Source organism: Amblyomma maculatum, chromosome 1, assembly GCF_055883805.1.
Source record: "Amblyomma maculatum isolate TAMU_Amacu chromosome 1, ASM5588380v1, whole genome shotgun sequence".
In the NCBI taxonomy this organism is placed as follows: Eukaryota; Metazoa; Arthropoda; class Arachnida; order Ixodida; family Ixodidae; genus Amblyomma; species Amblyomma maculatum.
Window position 1 is genome coordinate 251,499,991 of NC_139344.1, and position 7,751 is coordinate 251,507,741.

Consider the following 7,751-nt stretch of genomic DNA (forward strand, 5'->3'; position numbering starts at 1 on the left):
GTACACGATCGACTACAGAGCTGCCTAACAAGTTATTTATGATTAATAAACACACTGAATCTAACAATCAGCTGTCATGGAGGTATAAATTGCATTATTTCTTCTTTTACCGGTGAAGAACTGCAGTGGCACGGCAATTCAAACCATACTCCTCCTACACACAAAGTATACGTACTCCACCTCGATGTTTCCACAATTACCTTTCTCATTAGTATCGTATGCTGTATGCAGACAAGAAGTAAGCATGCTTAGACACTTAATATGCTGCCTAATGTACATGAGTTTCAGCTGCATGGCAGCTTGTGTGCTGCTGCTTTAGTAAGCACCTGACCATACAGCTTTCCTCTCCATAGTAGGTCCAGTTATGAAAGTAGCATTCCACAAAACAGCACTAACACATTCTTGCTGACCACGTGGAACCCATCTTCATATATGTTGCCAATCTCTCTCTGTAACTTTTGTTATGGCAGATGTTTTTCCTAATTTCTCTTTTTCAGAGAAAATGCTGATTTTAAATAGTACGAGAAAAAAAAAGTAAATGAAAGAGACAGCATGATGCACGCAGCACATTGCATGTGCTGCTCCTCTACATTTCAGTGCACTGGCAGAATTGAGAGAAGATGGGAAACCCTCAGAAAGAAGGAAGCAGCAGCAAGAGATGGTTTTTCGGGGTACCTTTAACTGAAGTGACCAGACGTTCTTATTTAGGCAGGGCAGACCGCCTTTTACAGTCACAGTCACAGTGTCCCACCAACTTGCCTGTGGGACAGAGTTTTGTCCCGCTTTGGCATTCTTAACGAAGCTTTGATAAACAACTAGCTTCTAAGATTCCCTTAGAAACGAGGTGGCCATGAGCATCACAAAGCTTAATTTCCTTTTATCTTTCTGGGCGCTGTTCAAAAAGTAAAAACTTGTCTCCATAACCTGTCCACTGCAGTGTGGCACCATCACCTGTTCGTGGCTTCCCAAAATTCATGACTGCTTGCACATCGGAACACTTGTATTCTACATGCGCTTTACTTTCATTGTGTACAAAACCCACAGTCCTATTTAGATAATGGCATTTACATGGCAAATTTGTTTTGGGTTTGAAGGGTCATCGGTCTTCTGGCGATAGAAATGCTAAAAAATACATTCCTGTCCAAAGTATTAAAGGTTGAGCCAGGATTGCACGGGTTGGGCTAAAACAGTTTATTATTATTATTTTTTTTTTGTATGTGAAGTAAATGTGTGACTTCTAGGATCTTGTTCTTACTCTCCACCACTCCCCAGTCCTCGTCCCACTTTTGAGGTCCATAAAATATCATCATCATCATCATCAGCCTGACTATACCCACTGCAGGGCGAAGGCCTATCCCATATTTCTCCACTTGACCCGGTTCTGTGCTAGCTGCATCCACTTGACCCCTGCGAACTTCTTAACTTCATTCGCCCATCTAACTTTCTGTCGCCCCCTGCTACGCTTTCCTTCCCCTGGAATCCAGTTTGTTACAGTTACACTAAGCGACCATCGGTTATCCTCTCTTCGCACTACATGTCCTGCCCATGCCTATTTCTTCTTCTTAATTTCCACTAGAATGTCGGTAACTTGAGTTATTTCTCTGACCCAGTCTGCACACTTCCTATCTCTTAATGTTACCCTTACCATTTTTCGTTCCATAGTCCAAATGTGACCATAAAATATGGTCACATTTATCTTCGACATAGTGCACACCACTGAAGCTAGCAAGATATGTCTCAATACCTGCTTATCTTGCAGCATCTGTGGAGAAAACACTGCGACTATGATGGCATGTAGTAGCAAAACAACAGCAACAGTGCCATGTGTCAAAAATTAAAAGGCTTTTCTGACATACCTTGTCATGGTCAGAAGGCCCTGCTAGAAGAGGTGACGTGCCTGGGAGCTAGGAGCCTCTAGTGCGTCAGGCGACTAATTCAGGCTACTGGTTCACGAAGGGCTCACAAACAGATGCAGCCAGTATTGGTATTTGCATCAATGCATACAACAAAAATCACTTCACTGGAGACACCACTTAGCACTCAGACCAGCTTGCTTCACACTGGAGAAATCGTTTCCATGTTTCCCGTAATATGCTCTTCTCAAGTTTTCTTCTTCCAGTCACCTGATCCACAAAGCTATCACACACTATCACACACTTGCTGTAGGTCATCACCAGAGCTTGCTGCACGTCACCTCCTTTGCTTCCACTGACAGAGCACTGAAACTCCTCCCATCTCTTGAAAGCACTGCCTCGAAGCACATGCATTCAAAGCACTTTTGACACTCCACTGGACACACATCATGAGGCCATGCAAGCTCTTTTCCAAGCACTGTGCTGGCACTAGAAACCAAAGCACGGGCACTAAAATATGTACACCACTTAATTTTCTGTTTGACAGTGCAGTTCTTTCCAGCTCCGCTAATGGTTAATTGTACACCATCATTACCTCACACCACTCGTGTAATATTGAAAGTTTGCCAGCCAATATGTTTGGTAGTACAACATTTCACACAGGAATGCATCATGAAAGGCTGGCCTTTGGGTAGCATAGTGGAGGTCCCCTACTTGCATTGCCTCTCCTGGAACATTGCTTTGCTGTTGGTCATCTGGAAGAAATGTTCATATAACGTTAATTGTCTTGCTTTTTTTTATGTTTGTGCCTGTAGGCAGTAGCAGGTCAAAGTTGCATGTTCTAACTTGCATCTGTTCGAATCTTTACCTCAGCAGCTTTAGCCCAACCCTGATAAAGCCTCACTCACACTTTGAGTTTTTTCAGGGCTTGATCAGAAACAAGGAGTGCCTAGCAGGGGCACAGCTATACTAAAAATAAACCTAAGCAAGTTCCCAGAAGCAGTGGTTTTTTTTTAACAGAATACTTCCCACACTCTAAAAGACATTCTGTCTAAGCTGCATCACATAACAGCACATAAATGTATGCGGCATTGAAGTAACAAACGCATTATGAATATTAAGCAGGAGTGTTTCAGAAAGTATACATTTAAATGAATTTAAGCAGTAAAACTGAGCACAACACATAAGCGTACTCTGTAGTCACTGCTTCCGAGGATGGAAGTGCCATCGTGCGTCAAAGTGCTGCTGGATTTATGCACACAAACACAAAAATTCATATGCCAAGTATATTGTGAAAGTGCTCCCAAAACATTCTAGCAGAGACAAATCAGGGTTCAGAGTGGTCCTTAAAAGATCTCGATTTTTAAAACACCATATTCAATTCAGTTCAGTCGTGTCCGACACTTCGTGACTGACTCTTTGTGACCCTATGGTCCATATCACGCCACGCTTTCCGGTCTCTCACTATCTTCCTAACATCACATAACTTCATCTGCAGTGCCTCGAGGATGCCATCTAACCATCCCGTTCGCTGCCTACCCCTTCTCCGGTGACCCTCAACCTTTCCCAACATCAAATCCTTCTCCAGCGGCTCCTCTCTTCTCATAAGATGACCACAGTAGCTGAGATTTAACTTTAGAATTTGACCCTCCAATGAGCAGTCAGGGTTTATGGTCGACAATATCGACTAATTTGATCTTCTGGCAGTCCAAGGAACTCTAAAAAGTCTCCACCAGCACCACAATTCAAACGCGTCAATCCTCGGCGGTCAGCCTTCTTCACAGTCCAACTCTCGCATCCATACATCACAACTGGAAAGACCATAGCACGAGTTATACGGATCTTGGTTGGCAGTCTAATGTCTCTGCTCTTTACTATATTCAAGGCCCTAAAAAATCTTTGAAAAATATGAAGCTACATGACAGTTTTTAAAATTTATACTTGGCTACGCTTATCAGCATCGATTGAGCGTCCAGCGGCAGTGCAAAGCCGGAAGTCAATTAAATGGGACTGGTATCAGTATTTTTGGCCTATCACTTGCTACGCTCACTCAGTCCACTAAGCCTCTCTATTATTATTTTGTGAGTTATTTGAGGGGCACTTAAACAATTCAGACGTTTTTGTAGTCTTTTGAACTTCTGTGCCTCTTGCTCAATCCTCCAGGGAGTAACCAAAGTTCTCTTTATTTTAAGGCATGGGCAGAGAGCTGTTAAATGGGTATTTAGTGTTAATTGCCAAATCTCAATTTAAAAAAAAAAAAGAAAAAAATACCAACAAATTTCAGAAAATTCTTTGTGATGCTGTGAAGAAGGCTGGTAGAGTAATTAATGTTGCAGTTACGAAGGAGCTGCAGAAATATGTTTCAGCTGCATGGCACGATATTAGAGTGTACTTGAAGGAACAAACGAAACATGTAGCTCAGCAGTCAAGGCAATTGTTGACTTTATCACCTAACGACATCTGCTGACAGCCATGCTGAAAAACCTGAGGTACAAATGTTGTCACATACAGTGCAAAATCAAACAGCGTTAGGAAGACTGTAAAAGACAAGGTGCTTGATTTAAAAGACAAGGTGCTTGGTTTTCAGACCATTTACTGTGACATAGCAGAGAAACTTCAACAGCTTTCTTAAACAGGCTGATTCACACTTCGAGGGAAACTGGGAGTGCATGCTGGCCATGCTCTCAGAACTGCTGCCGCCGTGAGCTGGCGAAAATAGGTAGCACCAGGCCCACGTGCAGAAAGGGCAGCCATCTATGCTTATTACTCACACGCCTTTGCCACCGATCCTCCCAGGCTTTCGGTGGCAGCACTTCACAAAAGCACTGCAGTCACACACTACCAATTTTCCTTTAAGTATGAAATGGCCTGTACTTCTTTAGCAGCCTGTAACTGAATGCAGGTTATTACCAGCAGTCATGATCAGTTGCATTGTGATAGTGAACAAGGGCTGACAAAGTGCAAAGGAACTTAAATGTGCTGTGTTTTAATTACTTATGTGTTTCATTGCAATATATGCCTTATTTTTTTTTTTTTTTCGAAAATTATGGATCATGTTATCGAAGGCATTATTTTCTGTCCAAGGTACTGAACAGAACGTCACTTCGAAGTTCTTGAAATTACTATGCCAGGGCCTTGAATGTCCTTGGAAACCTTTGATTTCTTTTTTCCCCCTTTAAAACTGCTGCGATCCCTGCAAATGCTTTCATTTCGTGCAGAGATTTGCTTTGTTAGCATGAGGTGGCTGAAAGCTTCACACAAGTTATACTGACTGTTCACAAGGTATACTGACTTCAAGAAATGCATGGTTAGTTACCATAAAAAAAGGATTCTTTCTGTGAAAAAGCAGATGCCTGTGAGTAGCATGGTCCTTTCAAACAGGTAATGGAGGTTACCTCTGTTAGATCACCTGAAGTAATAGGTTATCAGTAAAATGGAGCACATGAAGAAGACCTACTGTTTGCTATGAATGTATTTTCATGAAAGGTCACTCTGTGGATTGCCGACTGTATTCTTTTATTTCCTCCTTTCAGACTTTAAAAAGCAGTGCCATGACATTAATGAAACAAAAATACAATGGTATAAATTTGAATAAAGGTTAACAATATTTGTTTATGAAATTTCTTGTTTCAAACTTAACAAATAATTGTCACTGCTCTCTGTAACAAAATTAACCACAGTACTATTAACCACACTACTCCATTGACCAATTCCCACTTATTGTTCTGTCAATGGCATTTTGCTGGCCCACAGTAAAGCATTATACACAAGGAGCATAAGCAACTAAATGTGACACTTTTCTTTATGCTAAGCAAGGCAGGTCAGCCTGCAGAATGAAGCACCTCACAGCCCGCAATATACATTTTTACTAGCTCTGACAGGCCGTAATTTCGCTTTTGGCCATTTGCAAGTACATTATTCATACACATCACTAAATGAGCAAGTTTTATGAAAACCTGATCACCTTTGTCAGCATGTAACTCTGCTGTACTTTTTATTAATAGACCTGCCCATTTTTGTTGTTTTACAATCCTGGCTGACATAGCATACAGTTTCCCCAAATTCAGAGTTCCAGCCAGAAGGGCCACATAGCCACCGAGCTCTTTGTTTCACTCACTGTGTGATGTTGTTCATGGCATTTGGATGTCATTTGCTGGACTGCAAAAATGGCATCATGGGCTAACTTCCTTATGCGCCAAGTAAAAAAAACTAGCATGTTTCATGAGTTACAATAAACATTCTTATCATCATGAGTTAGAAAAAAAAAAAAGGAAGAAATGCAATATGGTGCCACACAAATGGTTAAAATTAACACCGCTGTATCAGTGTGCCAGCAGCACTGCATCCAAACATTCTGTGTTGTGTAACATGGGTAAAGAAAATGCTTATTTTAATTAACATTATAATATATTGGGAACTTCATTGCTGGGATGGCTTGTGTTATTGCAAGTCATTAAGGTGTTCCCGCCTTCCTCGTTTTTCAATGAGCAATTAAAGCGGAAATTTTTTGTTTTGTTTTTCTTTACGAAAAGGCTTCATTCTTCAAACAAGATATAAAATGATTAAGATCCGAAAATTGATATTTGTTACACCTGCCACATCAAAAAAAAAGAAGAAAAAAAAAAAAAAAAAACCTCTGACACCACACAGTTACACCCACGGATTTTGCAATCAGGGCTTCTGAAACGGGGCTTCCGCATGAAAACGGAATTTTTAAATGATAAAGTTGTACTGAACAGCTTCTGCTGTCCGTTCCGTAGTCAGAACCATGCCACCATGCCACTGCAATCCGATGTGCTCCATGTCGCAGGTTACCGTCGTGTTTGGCACGTGAAGTAGCAAATTTTTCCGATTGTCACTCCCAGCACTTCGTAACTTATTTCTCAACACAAACAACCAGGGTGGAACCCGCTGCCTCATGGCTCTTGAGCATAAATTAATATGCAGCAAACACAGTTACTGTCGAGCACTGTAAAAGAACAAGCGTACAGCGCTGACTGGGGAGCCCGCGCCAAAACAGTCTGGGTTTACCAACGATTGAGATCATGCCGTTCCGAGCAGCAATGATGCAGCACCTCCTGTCAAAAAACAGCTTACCTTTCTCTTTGCCCCAGTAAAGTGTCTTAACCGGCAGGGCTTCCTTTTTTGAACCGCCACGTTTTATTAACATCAACAATAAGGCGCCATTTTCCAAGCGGGGCAGGCAGCGTACTCACAGCTTAACTTGCGGGAGCTCCTACGTAATACTATTTGGCAACCCAGAAACGCAAAAAGCCCGCAAACTGATAAATGCACTACATATATTGTGACACTTGTGAACGCATCCGTGCACTACGAGAATCCGCCACACCAAGGCCGTACAGAGAGCCGTCGTCAAATGTCCTTAGAAAACGCAAAAATCCCCACATGGGTCCTACGTATCCCTAATCAACTAGTATAGCGAACAGTTTTCCTCGGTTGAGGAGCAGGAGTACCTGTGAACGTGTTACTTTTGCTATGTATTCCTCGTCGAGCTAAGTGTTATGGTTTTTGATCATACGAACAACAAGCAGTCATACAGCCAGGGTAGTTGGGCTTCAAATTTGTCGCACGTATGGAATATCCTGACATTTCCATTTGTGGCACGTAGGATAGGAGTAGTGTTCAATAAGAATGTCTCCTCTCATTGACGGTTACGGAGCAGTATACCAGTAGAAGCATGCGCCTGCAGGAAGGGCTGTACGCGCCGAATATCAGCAATAGTAAGTTGCATGTGCCGCCATAAGCGAAGCGCCTTGTAAGCACGTGTTATCTCACGTGGATCGAAGCACGATGAATATCAATTAATCGGCTGTGCACAGTGGTGTTTAGAATGAAGGAACTTTGAAATATGCGTCCGCCACGTGTTTGCATTCGGGA

The 7,751-nt window shown here is 42.1% G+C and overlaps 1 long non-coding RNA gene across 3 annotated transcripts in view; it reads right to left on the bottom strand.

Moving 5' to 3' along the window:
* Positions 1-7,231, bottom strand: part of LOC146206220 (uncharacterized) — a 100,925-nt gene extending 93,694 nt beyond the window's left edge. For all 3 annotated transcript variants that reach the window (XR_014704409.1, XR_014704407.1, XR_014704408.1), the window contains exons 1-2: positions 6,951-7,231; positions 1,857-2,608 (exon numbers count right to left, since the gene is read on the bottom strand). This is a non-coding gene — a long non-coding RNA (uncharacterized LOC146206220). The remainder of the gene's footprint in view (positions 1-1,856; positions 2,609-6,950) is intronic.
* Positions 7,232-7,751: the final 520 nt, after the last annotated feature.